The 17,567-nt window shown below is 31.5% G+C and overlaps 2 long non-coding RNA genes across 2 annotated transcripts; both read right to left on the bottom strand.

Annotated features, from left to right (window-relative positions):
• Nucleotides 1-1,889: 1,889 nt before the first annotated feature.
• On the bottom strand, nt 1,890-2,519 carry LOC131470628 (uncharacterized). The gene is made up of 2 exons (XR_009241906.1): nt 2,359-2,519; nt 1,890-1,966 (listed from the first exon to the last, which is right to left on the bottom strand). It is a non-coding gene; the product is annotated as an uncharacterized LOC131470628 (long non-coding RNA).
• A 4,367-nt stretch (nt 2,520-6,886) lies between these two features.
• On the bottom strand, nt 6,887-7,504 carry LOC131470644 (uncharacterized). The gene is made up of 2 exons (XR_009241908.1): nt 7,344-7,504; nt 6,887-6,963 (listed from the first exon to the last, which is right to left on the bottom strand). It is a non-coding gene; the product is annotated as an uncharacterized LOC131470644 (long non-coding RNA).
• Nucleotides 7,505-17,567: the final 10,063 nt, after the last annotated feature.

The raw sequence follows: 17,567 nt of genomic DNA, 5'->3' as shown, positions 1-17,567 counted from the left end.
ATAATATAAACCTAACAAATGAAGTTAACATCTTATAAGATATACTTCTTTACCCTCAGTGTTTAATTTTGCAAAGATTTCACTGTTTGGATGTGTTTTTCTATTGGTGTCTGTTTGTGTGCGCATACAGCTGAGATAAGGCTGTTTTCGGATTTTTTTCATTTTTCTACTTTCCCATAATATAAACCTAACAAATGAACTTAACATCTTATAAGATATACTTCTTTACCCTCAGTGTTTAATTTTGCAAAGATTTCACTGTTTGGATGTGTTTTTCTATTGGTGTCTGTTTGTGTGCGCATTCAGCTGAGATAAGGCTGTTTCCGGATTTTTTTAATTTTTCTGCTGTCCCATAACATAAACCTCACAAATGAAGTTAACATCTTAAAAGATTTAGTTCTGTACCCTCAGTGTTTGATTTTGCAATGATTTCACTGTTGGGATGTATTTTTCTACAAGTGTCTGTTTGTGTGCGCATTCAGCTGAGATAAGGCTGTTTTCGGATTTTTTTCATTTTTCTACTTTCCCATAATATAAACCTAACAAATGAACTTAACATCTTATAAGATATACTTCTTTACCCTCAGTGTTTAATTTTGCAATGATTTCACTGTTGGGATGTGTTTTTCTACAAGTATCTGTTTGTGTGCGCATTCAGCTGAGATAAGGCTGTTTACGGATTTTTTTAATTTTTCTGCTGTCCCATGACATTAACCTCACAAATGAAGTTAACATCTTATAAGATATACTTCTTTACCCTCAGTGTTTAATTTTGCAATGATTTCACTGTTGGGATGTGTTTTTCTACAAGTATCTGTTTGTGTGCGCATTCAGCTGAGATAAGGCTGTTTCCGGATTTTTTTCATTTTTCTGCTGTCCCATAACATAAACCTCACAAATAAAGTTAAAATCTTAGAAGTTATAGTTATATGTCTTCAGTGTTTGATTTTGCAATGATTTCACTGTTTGGATGTGTTTTTCTATTTGTGTCTGTTTTTGTGCACATTCAGCAAGTATACGGCTGTTTTCTGATTTTTTTCAATTTTCTATTGTCCTATAACACAAACCTCACAAATAAAGTTAAAATCTTATAAGATATAGTTATATGCCTTCAGTGTTTGATTTTGCAATGATTTCACTTTTTGGATGTGTTTTTCTATTTGTGTCTTTTGTTGTGCACATTCAGCAAGTATACGGCTGTTTTCTGATTTTTTTCAATTTTCTATTGTCCCATAACATAAACCTCACAAATAAAGTTAACATCTTATAAGATATAGTTATTTATCCTCAGTGTTTGATTTTGCAATGATTTCACTGTTTGGAGGTGTTTTTCTATTTGTGTCTGTTTTTGTGCGCATTCAGCAAGTATACGGCTGTTTTCTGATTTTTTTCAATTTTCTACTGTCCCATAACATAAACCTCACAAATAAAGTAAACATCTTATAAGATATACTTCTGTAACCTCAGTGTTTGATTTTGCAATGATTTCACTGTTTGGATGTGTTTTTCTATTTGTGTCTGTTTTTGTGCGCATTCAGCAAGTATATGGCTGTTTTCTGATTGTTTTCAATTTTCTACTGTCCCATAACATAAACCTCACAAATAAAGTTAACATCTTATAAGATATACTTCTGTAACCTCAGTGTTTGATTTTGCAATGATTTCACTGTTTGGATGTGTTTTTCTATTTGTGTCTGTTTTTGTGCGCATTCAGCAAGTATACGGCTGTTTTCTGTTTTTTTCAATTTTCTACTGTCCCATAACATAAACCTCACAAATAAAGTTAACATCTTATAAGATATACTTCTGTAACTTCAGTGTTTGATTTTGCAATGATTTCACTGTTTGGATGTGTTTTTCTATTTGACAGACAGACAGACAGACAGACAGACAGACAGACGACTTTATTAATCCCTTTGGGAGGTTCCCTCGGGGAAATTAACAGCTCCAGCATCCATACACAGCACTGTTAAAAATAGAGAATAGAATAAAATAAGATAAGAATAAAAATAAAAATATAAAAATAAAAATGAAAGTGACCCATGCTATATATATGTATGTATACCCACATACACACAACCAATGTATATATATATATATATATACATACATACATACACAGATACATGCATACATACGCACACATACATACATATACATACACATATACATATATATGCATACATACACATACATACATACATATACACACATATATATATATATATACACACACACATAGGTATAGGTACACACACACCTAGAGTTACCCCATAATGCCCAGGGTTTTATTGCACATGTCTATGGTTTTATTGCACATTATGTTATTGTTGTGGTTGTTGTTTGTTTAGTTCGTACCGTTTTTTTTATTTTTTGTTTGCTTGTTTGCCCTCCTCCCCCCCAGTGAGGAGTTGTACAGTTTGATGGCCCGGGGGTTTGATGGCCCGGGGGGCCCGGGGATTTGTGTCTGTTTTTGTGCGCATTCAGCAAGTATACGGCTGTTTTCTGATTTTTTTCAATTTTCTACTGTCCCGTAACATAAACCTCACAAATAAAGTTAAAATCTTATAAGATATAGTTATATGCCTTCAGTGTTTGATTTTGCAATGATTTCACTGTTTGGATGTGTTTTTCTATTTGTGTCTGTGTTTGTGCACATTCAGCAAGTATACGGCTGTTTTCTGATTTTTTTCAATTTTCTACTGTTCCATAACATAAACCTCACAAATAAAGTTAACATCTTATAAGATATACTTCTGTAACCTCAGTGTTTGATTTTGCAATGATTTCACTGTTTGGATGTGTTTTTCTATGTGTGTCTGTGTTTGTGCACATTCAGCAAGTATACGGCTGTTTTCTGATTTTTTTCAATTTTCTACTGTTCCATAACATAAACCTCACAAATAAAGTTAACATCTTATAAGATATACTTCTGTAACGTCAGTGTTAGATTTTGCAATGATTTCACTGTTTGGATGTGTTTTTCTATTTGTGTCTTTTGTTGTGCACATTCAGCAAGTATACGGCTGTTTTCTGATTTTTTTCAATTTTCTATTGTCCCGTAACATTAACCTCATAAATAAAGTTAACATCTTATAAGATATAGTTATATGCCTTCAGTGTTTGATTTTGCAATGATTTCACTGTTTGGATGTGTTTTTCTATTTGTGTCTGTCTTTGTGCACGTTCAGCAAGTATACAGCTGTTTTCTGATTTTTTTCAATTTTCTACTGTCCCATAACATAAACCTCACAAATAAAGTTAACATCTTATAAGATATACTTCTGTAACCTCAGTGTTTGATTTTGCAATGATTTCACTGTTTGGATGTGTTTTTCTATTTGTGTCTGTTTTTGTGCGCATTCAGCAAGTATACGGCTGTTTTCTGATTTTTTTCAATTTTCTACTGTCCCGTAACATAAACCTCACAAATAAAGTTAAAATCTTATAAGATATAGTTATATGCCTTCAGTGTTTGATTTTGCAATGATTTCACTGTTTGGATGTGTTTTTCTATTTGTGTCTGTTTTTGTGCACATTCAGCAAGTATACGGCTGTTTTCTGATTTTTTTCAATTTTCCACTGTTCCATAACATAAACCTCACAAATAAAGTTAACATCTTATAAGATATACTTCTGTAACCTCAGTGTTTGATTTTGCAATGATTTCACTGTTTGGATGTGTTTTTCTATGTGTGTCTGTGTTTGTGCACATTCAGCAAGCATACGGCTGTTTTCTGAATTTTTTCAATTTTCTACTGTTCCATAACATAAACCTCACAAATAAAGTTAACATCTTATAAGATATACTTCTGTAACCTCAGTGTTTGATTTTGCAATGATTTCACTGTTTGGATGTGTTTTTCTATTTGTGTCTGTTTTTGTGCACATTCAGCAAGTATACGGCTGTTTTCTGATTTTTTTCAATTTTCTACTGTCCCATAACATAAACCTCACAAATAAAGTTAACATCTTATAAGATATACTTCTGTAACCTCAGTGTTTGATTTTGCAATGATTTCACTGTTTGGATGTGTTTTTCTATTTGTGTCTGTTTTTGTGCACATTCAGCAAGTATACGGCTGTTTTCTGATTTTTTTCAATTTTCTACTGTCCCATAACATAAACCTCACAAATAAAGTTAAAATCTTATAAGATATAGTTATATGCCTTCAGTGTTTGATTTTGCAATGATTTCACTGTTTGGATGTGTTTTTCTATTTGTGTCTGTTTTTGTGCACATTCAGCAAGTATACGGCTGTTTTCTGATTTTTTTCAATTTTCTACTGTCCCATAACATAAACCTCACAAATAAAGTTTAAATCTTATAAGATATAGTTATTTATCGTCAGTGATTGATTTTGCAATGATTTCACTGTTTGGATGTGTTTTTCTATTTGTGTCTGTTTTTGTGCGCATTCAGCAAGTATACGGCTGTTTTCTGATTTTTTTCAATTTTCTACTGTCCCGTAACATAAACCTCACAAATAAAGTTAACATCTTATAAGATATACTTCTGTAACCTCAGTGTTTGATTTTGCAATGATTTCACTGTTTGGATGTGTTTTTCTATTTGTGTCTGTTTTTTTGCGCATTCAGCAAGTATACGGCTGTTTTCTGATTTTTTTCAATTTTCTATTGTCCCGTAACATTAACCTCATAAATAAAGTTGACATCTTATAAGATATAGTTATATGCCTTCAGTGTTTGATTTTGCAATGATTTCACTGTTTGGATGTGTTTTTCTATTTGTGTCTGTCTTTGTGCACGTTCAGCAAGTATACGGCTGTTTTCTGATTTTTTTCAATTTTCTACTGTCGCATAACATAAACCTCACAAATAAAGTTAACATCTTATAAGATATAGTTATATGCCTTCAGTGTTTGATTTTGCAATGATTTCACTGTTTGGATGTGTTTTTCTATTTGTGTCTTTTGTTGTGCACATTCAGCAAGTATACGGCTGTTTTCTGATTTTTTTCAATTTTCTACTGTCCCATAACATAAACCTCACAAATAAAGTTAACATCTTATAAGATATACTTCTGTAACCTCAGTGTTTGATTTTTCAATGATTTCACTGTTTGGATGTGTTTTTCTATTTGTGTCTGTTTTTGGGCACATTCAGCAAGTATACGGCTGTTTTCTGATTTTTTTCAATTTTCTACTGTCCCATAACATAAACCTCACAAATAAAGTTAAAATCTTATAAGATATAGTTATATGCCTTCAGTGTTTGATTTTGCAATGATTTCACTATTTGGATGTGTTTTTCTATTTGTGTCTTTTGTTGTGCACATTCAGCAAGTATACGGCTGTTTTCTGATTTTTTTCAATTTTCTACTGTCCCATAACATAAACCTCACAAATAAAGTAAACATCTTATAAGATATACTTCTGTAACCTCAGTGTTTGATTTTGCAATGATTTCACTGTTTGGATGTGTTTTTCTATTTGTGTCTGTTTTTTTGCGCATTCAGCAAGTATACGGCTGTTTTCTGATTTTTTTCAATTTTCTATTGTCCCGTAACATTAACCTCATAAATAAAGTTGACATCTTATAAGATATAGTTATATGCCTTCAGTGTTTGATTTTGCAATGATTTCACTGTTTGGATGTGTTTTTCTATTTGTGTCTGTCTTTGTGCACGTTCAGCAAGTATACGGCTGTTTTCTGATTTTTTTCAATTTTCTACTGTCGCATAACATAAACCTCACAAATAAAGTTAACATCTTATAAGATATAGTTATATGCCTTCAGTGTTTGATTTTGCAATGATTTCACTGTTTGGATGTGTTTTTCTATTTGTGTCTTTTGTTGTGCACATTCAGCAAGTATACGGCTGTTTTCTGATTTTTTTCAATTTTCTACTGTCCCATAACATAAACCTCACAAATAAAGTAAACATCTTATAAGATATACTTCTGTAACCTCAGTGTTTGATTTTGCAATGATTTCACTGTTTGGATGTGTTTTTCTATTTGTGTCTGTTTTTGTGCACATTCAGCAAGTATACGGCTGTTTTCTGATTTTTTTCAATTTTCTACTGTCCCATAACATAAACCTCACAAATAAAGTTAACATCTTATAAGATATACTTCTGTAACCTCAGTGTTTGATTTTTCAATGATTTCACTGTTTGGATGTGTTTTTCTATTTGTGTCTGTTTTTGGGCACATTCAGCAAGTATACGGCTGTTTTCTGATTTTTTTAAATTTTCTACTGTCCCATAACATAAACCTCACAAATAAAGTTAAAATCTTATAAGATATAGTTATATGCCTTCAGTGTTTGATTTTGCAATGATTTCACTATTTGGATGTGTTTTTCTATTTGTGTCTTTTGTTGTGCACATTCAGCAAGTATACGGCTGTTTTCTGATTTTTTTCAATTTTCTACTGTCCCATAACATAAACCTCACAAATAAAGTAAACATCTTATAAGATATACTTCTGTAACCTCAGTGTTTGATTTTGCAATGATTTCACTGTTTGGATGTGTTTTTCTATTTGTGTCTGTTTTTGTGCGCATTCAGCAAGTATATGGCTGTTTTCTGATTGTTTTCAATTTTCTACTGTCCCATAACATAAACCTCACAAATAAAGTTAACATCTTATAAGATATACTTCTGTAACCTCAGTGTTTGATTTTGCAATGATTTCACTGTTTGGATGTGTTTTTCTATTTGTGTCTGTTTTTGTGCGCATTCAGCAAGTATACGGCTGTTTTCTGTTTTTTTCAATTTTCTACTGTCCCATAACATAAACCTCACAAATAAAGTTAACATCTTATAAGATATACTTCTGTAACTTCAGTGTTTGATTTTGCAATGATTTCACTGTTTGGATGTGTTTTTCTATTTGACAGACAGACAGACAGACAGACAGACAGACAGACGACTTTATTAATCCCTTTGGGAGGTTCCCTCGGGGAAATTAACAGCTCCAGCATCCATACACAGCACTGTTAAAAATAGAGAATAGAATAAAATAAGATAAGAATAAAAATAAAAATATAAAAATAAAAATGAAAGTGACCCATGCTATATATATGTATGTATACCCACATACACACAACCAATGTATATATATATATATATACATACATACATACACAGATACATGCATACATACGCACACATACACACATATACATACACATATACATATATATGCATACATACATACATATACACACATATATATATATATATACACACACACATAGGTATAGGTACACACACACCTAGAGTTACCCCATAATGCCCAGGGTTTTATTGCACATGTCTATGGTTTTATTGCACATTATGTTATTGTTGTGGTTGTTGTTTGTTTAGTTCGTACCGTTTTTTTTATTTTTTGTTTGCTTGTTTGCCCTCCTCCCCCCCAGTGAGGAGTTGTACAGTTTGATGGCCCGGGGGTTTGATGGCCCGGGGGGCCCGGGGATTTGTGTCTGTTTTTGTGCGCATTCAGCAAGTATACGGCTGTTTTCTGATTTTTTTCAATTTTCTACTGTCCCGTAACATAAACCTCACAAATAAAGTTAAAATCTTATAAGATATAGTTATATGCCTTCAGTGTTTGATTTTGCAATGATTTCACTGTTTGGATGTGTTTTTCTATTTGTGTCTGTGTTTGTGCACATTCAGCAAGTATACGGCTGTTTTCTGATTTTTTTCAATTTTCTACTGTTCCATAACATAAACCTCACAAATAAAGTTAACATCTTATAAGATATACTTCTGTAACCTCAGTGTTTGATTTTGCAATGATTTCACTGTTTGGATGTGTTTTTCTATGTGTGTCTGTGTTTGTGCACATTCAGCAAGTATACGGCTGTTTTCTGATTTTTTTCAATTTTCTACTGTTCCATAACATAAACCTCACAAATAAAGTTAACATCTTATAAGATATAGTTATATGCCTTCAGTGTTTGATTTTGCAATGATTTCACTGTTTGGATGTGTTTTTCTATTTGTGTCTGTTTTTGTGCACATTCAGCAAGTATACGGCTGTTTTCTGATTTTTTTCAATTTTCCACTGTTCCATAACATAAACCTCACAAATAAAGTTAACATCTTATAAGATATACTTCTGTAACCTCAGTGTTTGATTTTGCAATGATTTCACTGTTTGGATGTGTTTTTCTATGTGTGTCTGTGTTTGTGCACATTCAGCAAGCATACGGCTGTTTTCTGAATTTTTTCAATTTTCTACTGTCCCATAACATAAACCTCACAAATAAAGTTAACATCTTATAAGATATACTTCTGTAACCTCAGTGTTTGATTTTGCAATGATTTCACTGTTTGGATGTGTTTTTCTATTTGTGTCTGTTTTTGTGCACATTCAGCAAGTATACGGCTGTTTTCTGATTTTTTTCAATTTTCTACTGTCCCATAACATAAACCTCACAAATAAAGTTAAAATCTTATAAGATATAGTTATATGCCTTCAGTGTTTGATTTTGCAATGATTTCACTGTTTGGATGTGTTTTTCTATTTGTGTCTGTTTTTGTGCACATTCAGCAAGTATACGGCTGTTTTCTGATTTTTTTCAATTTTCTACTGTCCCATAACATAAACCTCACAAATAAAGTTTAAATCTTATAAGATATAGTTATTTATCGTCAGTGATTGATTTTGCAATGATTTCACTGTTTGGATGTGTTTTTCTATTTGTGTCTGTTTTTGTGCGCATTCAGCAAGTATACGGCTGTTTTCTGATTTTTTTCAATTTTCTACTGTCCCGTAACATAAACCTCACAAATAAAGTTAACATCTTATAAGATATACTTCTGTAACCTCAGTGTTTGATTTTGCAATGATTTCACTGTTTGGATGTGTTTTTCTATTTGTGTCTGTTTTTTTGCGCATTCAGCAAGTATACGGCTGTTTTCTGATTTTTTTCAATTTTCTATTGTCCCGTAACATTAACCTCATAAATAAAGTTGACATCTTATAAGATATAGTTATATGCCTTCAGTGTTTGATTTTGCAATGATTTCACTGTTTGGATGTGTTTTTCTATTTGTGTCTTTTGTTGTGCACATTCAGCAAGTATACGGCTGTTTTCTGATTTTTTTCAATTTTCTACTGTCCCATAACATAAACCTCACAAATAAAGTAAACATCTTATAAGATATACTTCTGTAACCTCAGTGTTTGATTTTGCAATGATTTCACTGTTTGGATGTGTTTTTCTATTTGTGTCTGTTTTTGTGCACATTCAGCAAGTATACGGCTGTTTTCTGATTTTTTTCAATTTTCTACTGTCCCATAACATAAACCTCACAAATAAAGTTAACATCTTATAAGATATACTTCTGTAACCTCAGTGTTTGATTTTTCAATGATTTCACTGTTTGGATGTGTTTTTCTATTTGTGTCTGTTTTTGGGCACATTCAGCAAGTATACGGCTGTTTTCTGATTTTTTTAAATTTTCTACTGTCCCATAACATAAACCTCACAAATAAAGTTAAAATCTTATAAGATATAGTTATATGCCTTCAGTGTTTGATTTTGCAATGATTTCACTATTTGGATGTGTTTTTCTATTTGTGTCTTTTGTTGTGCACATTCAGCAAGTATACGGCTGTTTTCTGATTTTTTTCAATTTTCTACTGTCCCATAACATAAACCTCACAAATAAAGTAAACATCTTATAAGATATACTTCTGTAACCTCAGTGTTTGATTTTGCAATGATTTCACTGTTTGGATGTGTTTTTCTATTTGTGTCTGTTTTTTTGCGCATTCAGCAAGTATACGGCTGTTTTCTGATTTTTTTCAATTTTCTATTGTCCCGTAACATTAACCTCATAAATAAAGTTGACATCTTATAAGATATAGTTATATGCCTTCAGTGTTTGATTTTGCAATGATTTCACTGTTTGGATGTGTTTTTCTATTTGTGTCTGTCTTTGTGCACGTTCAGCAAGTATACGGCTGTTTTCTGATTTTTTTCAATTTTCTACTGTCGCATAACATAAACCTCACAAATAAAGTTAACATCTTATAAGATATAGTTATATGCCTTCAGTGTTTGATTTTGCAATGATTTCACTGTTTGGATGTGTTTTTCTATTTGTGTCTTTTGTTGTGCACATTCAGCAAGTATACGGCTGTTTTCTGATTTTTTTCAATTTTCTACTGTCCCATAACATAAACCTCACAAATAAAGTAAACATCTTATAAGATATACTTCTGTAACCTCAGTGTTTGATTTTGCAATGATTTCACTGTTTGGATGTGTTTTTCTATTTGTGTCTGTTTTTGTGCACATTCAGCAAGTATACGGCTGTTTTCTGATTTTTTTCAATTTTCTACTGTCCCATAACATAAACCTCACAAATAAAGTTAACATCTTATAAGATATACTTCTGTAACCTCAGTGTTTGATTTTTCAATGATTTCACTGTTTGGATGTGTTTTTCTATTTGTGTCTGTTTTTGGGCACATTCAGCAAGTATACGGCTGTTTTCTGATTTTTTTAAATTTTCTACTGTCCCATAACATAAACCTCACAAATAAAGTTAAAATCTTATAAGATATAGTTATATGCCTTCAGTGTTTGATTTTGCAATGATTTCACTATTTGGATGTGTTTTTCTATTTGTGTCTTTTGTTGTGCACATTCAGCAAGTATACGGCTGTTTTCTGATTTTTTTCAATTTTCTACTGTCCCATAACATAAACCTCACAAATAAAGTAAACATCTTATAAGATATACTTCTGTAACCTCAGTGTTTGATTTTGCAATGATTTCACTGTTTGGATGTGTTTTTCTATTTGTGTCTGTTTTTTTGCGCATTCAGCAAGTATACGGCTGTTTTCTGATTTTTTTCAATTTTCTATTGTCCCGTAACATTAACCTCATAAATAAAGTTGACATCTTATAAGATATAGTTATATGCCTTCAGTGTTTGATTTTGCAATGATTTCACTGTTTGGATGTGTTTTTCTATTTGTGTCTGTCTTTGTGCACGTTCAGCAAGTATACGGCTGTTTTCTGATTTTTTTCAATTTTCTACTGTCGCATAACATAAACCTCACAAATAAAGTTAACATCTTATAAGATATAGTTATATGCCTTCAGTGTTTGATTTTGCAATGATTTCACTGTTTGGATGTGTTTTTCTATTTGTGTCTTTTGTTGTGCACATTCAGCAAGTATACGGCTGTTTTCTGATTTTTTTCAATTTTCTACTGTCCCATAACATAAACCTCACAAATAAAGTAAACATCTTATAAGATATACTTCTGTAACCTCAGTGTTTGATTTTGCAATGATTTCACTGTTTGGATGTGTTTTTCTATTTGTGTCTGTTTTTGTGCACATTCAGCAAGTATACGGCTGTTTTCTGATTTTTTTCAATTTTCTACTGTCCCATAACATAAACCTCACAAATAAAGTTAACATCTTATAAGATATACTTCTGTAACCTCAGTGTTTGATTTTTCAATGATTTCACTGTTTGGATGTGTTTTTCTATTTGTGTCTGTTTTTGGGCACATTCAGCAAGTATACGGCTGTTTTCTGATTTTTTTAAATTTTCTACTGTCCCATAACATAAACCTCACAAATAAAGTTAAAATCTTATAAGATATAGTTATATGCCTTCAGTGTTTGATTTTGCAATGATTTCACTATTTGGATGTGTTTTTCTATTTGTGTCTTTTGTTGTGCACATTCAGCAAGTATACGGCTGTTTTCTGATTTTTTTCAATTTTCTACTGTCCCATAACATAAACCTCACAAATAAAGTAAACATCTTATAAGATATACTTCTGTAACCTCAGTGTTTGATTTTGCAATGATTTCACTGTTTGGATGTGTTTTTCTATTTGTGTCTGTTTTTTTGCGCATTCAGCAAGTATACGGCTGTTTTCTGATTTTTTTCAATTTTCTATTGTCCCGTAACATTAACCTCATAAATAAAGTTGACATCTTATAAGATATAGTTATATGCCTTCAGTGTTTGATTTTGCAATGATTTCACTGTTTGGATGTGTTTTTCTATTTGTGTCTGTCTTTGTGCACGTTCAGCAAGTATACGGCTGTTTTCTGATTTTTTTCAATTTTCTACTGTCGCATAACATAAACCTCACAAATAAAGTTAACATCTTATAAGATATAGTTATATGCCTTCAGTGTTTGATTTTGCAATGATTTCACTGTTTGGATGTGTTTTTCTATTTGTGTCTTTTGTTGTGCACATTCAGCAAGTATACGGCTGTTTTCTGATTTTTTTCAATTTTCTACTGTCCCATAACATAAACCTCACAAATAAAGTAAACATCTTATAAGATTTACTTCTGTAACCTCAGTGTTTGATTTTGCAATGATTTCACTGTTTGGATGTGTTTTTCTATTTGTGTCTGTTTTTGTGCACATTCAGCAAGTATACGGCTGTTTTCTGATTTTTTTCAATTTTCCACTGTTCCATAACATAAACCTCACAAATAAAGTTAACATCTTATAAGATATACTTCTGTAACCTCAGTGTTTGATTTTGCAATGATTTCACTGTTTGGATGTGTTTTTCTATGTGTGTCTGTGTTTGTGCACATTCAGCAAGCATACGGCTGTTTTCTGAATTTTTTCAATTTTCTACTGTTCCATAACATAAACCTCACAAATAAAGTTAACATCTTATAAGATATACTTCTGTAACCTCAGTGTTTGATTTTGCAATGATTTCACTGTTTGGATGTGTTTTTCTATTTGTGTCTGTTTTTGTGCACATTCAGCAAGTATACGGCTGTTTTCTGATTTTTTTCAATTTTCTACTGTCCCATAACATAAACCTCACAAATAAAGTTAACATCTTATAAGATATACTTCTGTAACCTCAGTGTTTGATTTTGCAATGATTTCACTGTTTGGATGTGTTTTTCTATTTGTGTCTGTTTTTGTGCACATTCAGCAAGTATACGGCTGTTTTCTGATTTTTTTCAATTTTCTACTGTCCCATAACATAAACCTCACAAATAAAGTTAAAATCTTATAAGATATAGTTATATGCCTTCAGTGTTTGATTTTGCAATGATTTCACTATTTGGATGTGTTTTTCTATTTGTGTCTTTTGTTGTGCACATTCAGCAAGTATACGGCTGTTTTCTGATTTTTTTCAATTTTCTACTGTCCCATAACATAAACCTCACAAATAAAGTAAACATCTTATAAGATATACTTCTGTAACCTCAGTGTTTGATTTTGCAATGATTTCACTGTTTGGATGTGTTTTTCTATTTGTGTCTGTTTTTTTGCGCATTCAGCAAGTATACGGCTGTTTTCTGATTTTTTTCAATTTTCTATTGTCCCGTAACATTAACCTCATAAATAAAGTTGACATCTTATAAGATATAGTTATATGCCTTCAGTGTTTGATTTTGCAATGATTTCACTGTTTGGATGTGTTTTTCTATTTGTGTCTGTCTTTGTGCACGTTCAGCAAGTATACGGCTGTTTTCTGATTTTTTTCAATTTTCTACTGTCGCATAACATAAACCTCACAAATAAAGTTAACATCTTATAAGATATAGTTATATGCCTTCAGTGTTTGATTTTGCAATGATTTCACTGTTTGGATGTGTTTTTCTATTTGTGTCTTTTGTTGTGCACATTCAGCAAGTATACGGCTGTTTTCTGATTTTTTTCAATTTTCTACTGTCCCATAACATAAACCTCACAAATAAAGTAAACATCTTATAAGATATACTTCTGTAACCTCAGTGTTTGATTTTGCAATGATTTCACTGTTTGGATGTGTTTTTCTATTTGTGTCTGTTTTTGTGCACATTCAGCAAGTATACGGCTGTTTTCTGATTTTTTTCAATTTTCTACTGTCCCATAACATAAACCTCACAAATAAAGTTAACATCTTATAAGATATACTTCTGTAACCTCAGTGTTTGATTTTTCAATGATTTCACTGTTTGGATGTGTTTTTCTATTTGTGTCTGTTTTTGGGCACATTCAGCAAGTATACGGCTGTTTTCTGATTTTTTTAAATTTTCTACTGTCCCATAACATAAACCTCACAAATAAAGTTAAAATCTTATAAGATATAGTTATATGCCTTCAGTGTTTGATTTTGCAATGATTTCACTATTTGGATGTGTTTTTCTATTTGTGTCTTTTGTTGTGCACATTCAGCAAGTATACGGCTGTTTTCTGATTTTTTTCAATTTTCTACTGTCCCATAACATAAACCTCACAAATAAAGTAAACATCTTATAAGATATACTTCTGTAACCTCAGTGTTTGATTTTGCAATGATTTCACTGTTTGGATGTGTTTTTCTATTTGTGTCTGTCTTTGTGCACGTTCAGCAAGTATACAGCTGTTTTCTGATTTTTTTCAATTTTCTACTGTCCCATAACATAAACCTCACAAATAAAGTTAAAATCTTATAAGATATACTTCTGTAACCTCAGTGTTTGATTTTGCAATGATTTCACTGTTTGGATGTGTTTTTCTATTTGTGTCTGTTTTTGTGCGCATTCAGCAAGTATACGGCTGTTTTCTGATTTTTTTCAATTTTCTACTGTCCCGTAACATAAACCTCACAAATAAAGTTAAAATCTTATAAGATATAGTTATATGCCTTCAGTGTTTGATTTTGCAATGATTTCACTGTTTGGATGTGTTTTTCTATTTGTGTCTGTTTTTGTGCACATTCAGCAAGTATACGGCTGTTTTCTGATTTTTTTCAATTTTCCACTGTTCCATAACAAAAACCTCACAAATAAAGTTAACATCTTATAAGATATACTTCTGTAACCTCAGTGTTTGATTTTGCAATGATTTCACTGTTTGGATGTGTTTTTCTATGTGTGTCTGTGTTTGTGCACATTCAGCAAGCATACGGCTGTTTTCTGAATTTTTTCAATTTTCTACTGTTCCATAACATAAACCTCACAAATAAAGTTAACATCTTATAAGATATACTTCTGTAACCTCAGTGTTTGATTTTGCAATGATTTCACTGTTTGGATGTGTTTTTCTATTTGTGTCTGTTTTTGTGCACATTCAGCAAGTATACGGCTGTTTTCTGATTTTTTTCAATTTTCTACTGTCCCATAACATAAACCTCACAAATAAAGTTAACATCTTATAAGATATACTTCTGTAACCTCAGTGTTTGATTTTGCAATGATTTCACTGTTTGGATGTGTTTTTCTATTTGTGTCTGTTTTTGGGCACATTCAGCAAGTATACGGCTGTTTTCTGATTTTTTTCAATTTTCTACTGTCCCATAACATAAACCTCACAAATAAAGTTAAAATCTTATAAGATATAGTTATATGCCTTCAGTGTTTGATTTTGCAATGATTTCACTGTTTGGATGTGTTTTTCTATTTGTGTCTGTTTTTGTGCACATTCAGCAAGTATACGGCTGTTTTCTGATTTTTTTCAATTTTCTACTGTCCCATAACATAAACCTCACAAATAAAGTTTAAATCTTATAAGATATAGTTATTTATCGTCAGTGATTGATTTTGCAATGATTTCACTGTTTGGATGTGTTTTTCTATTTGTGTCTGTTTTTGTGCGCATTCAGCAAGTATACGGCTGTTTTCTGATTTTTTTCAATTTTCTACTGTCCCATAACATAAACCTCACAAATAAAGTTAACATCTTATAAGATATACTTCTGTAACCTCAGTGTTTGATTTTGCAATGATTTCACTGTTTGGATGTGTTTTTCTATTTGTGTCTGTTTTTTTGCGCATTCAGCAAGTATACGGCTGTTTTCTGATTTTTTTCAATTTTCTATTGTCCCGTAACATTAACCTCATAAATAAAGTTGACATCTTATAAGATATAGTTATATGCCTTCAGTGTTTGATTTTGCAATGATTTCACTGTTTGGATGTGTTTTTCTATTTGTGTCTGTCTTTGTGCACGTTCAGCAAGTATACGGCTGTTTTCTGATTTTTTTCAATTTTCTACTGTCGCATAACATAAACCTCACAAATAAAGTTAACATCCTATAAGATATAGTTATATGCCTTCAGTGTTTGATTTTGCAATGATTTCACTGTTTGGATGTGTTTTTCTATTTGTGTCTTTTGTTGTGCACATTCAGCAAGTATACGGCTGTTTTCTGATTTTTTTCAATTTTCTACTGTCCCATAACATAAACCTCACAAATAAAGTAAACATCTTATAAGATACACTTCTGTAACCTCAGTGTTTGATTTTGCAATGATTTCACTGTTTGGATGTGTTTTTCTATTTGTGTCTGTTTTTGTGCACATTCAGCAAGTATACGGCTGTTTTCTGATTTTTTTCAATTTTCTACTGTCCCATAACATAAACCTCACAAATAAAGTTAACATCTTATAAGATATACTTCTGTAACCTCAGTGTTTGATTTTTCAATGATTTCACTGTTTGGATGTGTTTTTCTATTTGTGTCTGTTTTTGGGCACATTCAGCAAGTATACGGCTGTTTTCTGATTTTTTTAAATTTTCTACTGTCCCATAACATAAACCTCACAAATAAAGTTAAAATCTTATAAGATATAGTTATATGCCTTCAGTGTTTGATTTTGCAATGATTTCACTATTTGGATGTGTTTTTCTATTTGTGTCTTTTGTTGTGCACATTCAGCAAGTATACGGCTGTTTTCTGATTTTTTTCAATTTTCTACTGTCCCATAACATAAACCTCACAAATAAAGTAAACATCTTATAAGATATACTTCTGTAACCTCAGTGTTTGATTTTGCAATGATTTCACTGTTTGGATGTGTTTTTCTATTTGTGTCTGTTTTTTTGCGCATTCAGCAAGTATACGGCTGTTTTCTGATTTTTTTCAATTTTCTATTGTCCCGTAACATTAACCTCATAAATAAAGTTGACATCTTATAAGATATAGTTATATGCCTTCAGTGTTTGATTTTGCAATGATTTCACTGTTTGGATGTGTTTTTCTATTTGTGTCTGTCTTTGTGCACGTTCAGCAAGTATACGGCTGTTTTCTGATTTTTTTCAATTTTCTACTGTCGCATAACATAAACCTCACAAATAAAGTTAACATCTTATAAGATATAGTTATATGCCTTCAGTGTTTGATTTTGCAATGATTTCACTGTTTGGATGTGTTTTTCTATTTGTGTCTTTTATTGTGCACATTCAGCAAGTATACGGCTGTTTTCTGATTTTTTTCAATTTTCTACTGTCCCATAACATAAACCTCACAAATAAAGTAAACATCTTATAAGATATACTTCTGTAACCTCAGTGTTTGATTTTGCAATGATTTCACTGTTTGGATGTGTTTTTCTATTTGTGTCTGTTTTTGTGCACATTCAGCAAGTATACGGCTGTTTTCTGATTTTTTTCAATTTTCTACTGTCCCATAACATAAACCTCACAAATAAAGTTAACATCTTATAAGATATACTTCTGTAACCTCAGTGTTTGATTTTTCAATGATTTCACTGTTTGGATGTGTTTTTCTATTTGTGTCTGTTTTTGTGCACATTCAGCAAGTATACGGCTGTTTTCTGATTTTTTTCAATTTTCTACTGTCCCATAACATAAACCTCACA

The sequence above is a fragment of the Solea solea genome, chromosome 12 (genome assembly GCF_958295425.1).
Source record: "Solea solea chromosome 12, fSolSol10.1, whole genome shotgun sequence".
NCBI lineage: Eukaryota > Metazoa > Chordata > Actinopteri > Pleuronectiformes > Soleidae > Solea > Solea solea.
Note: the sequence above shows the minus strand (reverse complement) of the source record. Positions and strands in the feature narration are given on the sequence as shown.